This window comes from Cornus florida, unplaced genomic scaffold, assembly GCF_030987335.1.
Source record: "Cornus florida cultivar Cherokee Brave unplaced genomic scaffold, ASM3098733v1 CherokeeBrave_3.0.0_Hap2_scaffold_194, whole genome shotgun sequence".
NCBI lineage: Eukaryota > Viridiplantae > Streptophyta > Magnoliopsida > Cornales > Cornaceae > Cornus > Cornus florida.
This window is the reverse complement of record NW_026775687.1, coordinates 32,501-35,000: the sequence shown is the minus strand read 5'-3', so window position 1 is coordinate 35,000 and position 2,500 is coordinate 32,501.

Here is a 2,500-nt window from a genome sequence, read left to right as displayed (position 1 = left end):
TTTTTTTTTTTTCTTTCCCATATACCAGAGAAAGAACATGAAGACCGAGGCAACCAACAAAAAATAATTTTTTTTTTCTCTTTCCCGGAATTTTTTTTTTTTTTTTTCGAAATAGCCGAGAAAGAATATGAAGACCGAGGCATCCAACAAAAAAATTTTTTTTTTTTTTTTTCCTAATCTACCCAAGCAAAACAAATAGAAGACCGAGGCATCCAAAAAAATTTTTTTTTTTTTTTTTTTTTTCGAAAAATTTTTTTTCACAAAAACTTTTTTTTTTTTTTTTCCCCAAAAAATTTTTTTTTTCGTTCCAAGCTAACCAAGACATCTACTATTCACTAGTAGAGCAATCGAGACTGCAAAGCAAGCAATGGCCTTACTTGCAGCTCTTGGTGCTGAGAACTCCCCCCCCCCTATAGTAGTCTTAAGTAAAACCACAGCTCTGACAGGAGTAGATATTGCATGCGAGCGAGGAGTCGTAATGGGCAAAATTGACTCGGGGGACCTCCAAATCGAATTCCGTTTCGAGCAAAACACTTCTTAGGCTTCAAGGAAGCTCCCATAAAATTTCCAAACCCAAACTCCAAACTTCATTTTTTAGCCTACAATGCCCACGTGCACGCCGGTGTGCACGCAGGGGTGCTTGAGCATGCGGGAGAGGAGCCATAATGGGCAACATTGACTCGGGGGACCTCCAAATCGAAATCCGTCTCGAGCAAAACACTTCTTAAGCTTCTAGGAAGCTCCCATAAAACTTCCAAACCCAAACTCCAAACTTTATTTTTTAGCATACAATGCCCACGTGCACGCCGGGGTGCTTGAGCGTGCGGGCGAGGAGCCATAATGGGCAACATTGACTCGGGGGACCTCCAAATCGAAATCCGTCTCGAGCAAAACACTTCTTAAGCTTCAAGGAAGCTCCCATAAAACTTCCAAACCCAAACTCCAAACTTTATTTTTTAGCATACAATGCCCACGTGCACGCAGGGGTGCTTGAGCATGCGGGAGAGGAGCCATAATGGGCAACATTGACTCGGGGGACCTCCAAATCGAAATCCGTCTCGAGCAAAACACTTCTTAAGCTTCTAGGAAGCTCCCATAAAATTTTCAAACCCAAACTCCAAACTTCATTTTTTAGCATACGATGCCCACGTGCACGCCGGGGTGCACGAGCGTGCGGGCGAGGAGTCGTAATGGGCAAAATTAACTCGGGGGACCTCCAAATCGAAATCCGTCTCGAGCAAAGCATTTCTTAGGCTTCTAGGAAGTTCCCGTAAAATTTTCAAACCCAAACTCCAAACTTCATTTTTTAGCACACAATGCCCACGTGCACGCGGGGGTGCTTAAGCGTGCGGGCGAGGAGTCATAATGGGCAAAATTAACTCGGGGGACCTCCAAATCGAAATCCGTCTCGAGCAAAGCACTTCTTAGGCTTCTAGGAAGCTCCCATAAAATTTCCAAACCCAAACTCCAAACTTCATTTTTTAGCATACGATGCCCCCGTGCACGCGGGGGTGCTTGAGCGTGCGGGGGAGGAGTCATAATGGGCAAAACTAACTCGGGGGATCTCCAAATCAAAATCCGTCTCGAGCAAAGCAGTTCTTAGGCTTCTAGGAAGCTCCCATAAAATTTCCGAACCCAAACTCCAAACTTCATTTTTTAGCATACTATGCCCACGTGCACGCCGGGGTGCACGAGCGTGCGGGCGAGGAGTCGTAATGGGCAAAATTAACTCGGGGGACCTCCAAATCGAAATCCGTCTCGAGCAAAGCATTTCTTAGGCTTCTAGGAAGTTCCCGTAAAATTTTCAAACCCAAACTCCAAACTTCATTTTTTAGCATACGATGCCCACGTGCGCGCCGGTGTGCACGTCGGGGTGCACGAGCGTGCGGGCGAGGAGCCGTAATTGGCAAAATTAACACGGCGGACCTCCAAATCGAAATCCGTCTCGAGCAAAGCATTTCTTAGGCTTCTAGGAAGTTCCCGTAAAATTTTCAAACCCAAACTCCAAACTTCATTTTTTAGCATACGATGCCCACGTGCACGCCGGTGTGCACGAGCATGCGGGCGAGGAGTCATAAAGGGCAAACTTAACTCGGGGGACCTCCAAATCGAAATCCGTCTCGAGCAAAGCATTTCTTAGGCTTCTAGGAAGCTCCCATAAAATTTTCAAACCCAAACTCCAAACTTCATTTTTTAGCACACAATGCCCACGTGCACGCGGGGGTGCTTAAGCGTGCGGGCGAGGAGTCATAATGGGCAAAATTAACTCGGGGGACCTCCAAATCGAAATCCGTCTCGAGCAAAGCACTTCTTAGGCTTCTAGGAAGCTCCCATAAAATTTTCAAACCCAAACTCCAAACTTCATTTTTTAGCCAACGATGCCCACGTGCACGCCGGGGTGCACGAGCGTGCGGGCGAGGAGTCATAATGGGCAAAATTAACTCGGGGGACCTCCAAATCGAAATCCGTCTCGAGCAAAGCATTTCTTAGTCTTCTAGGA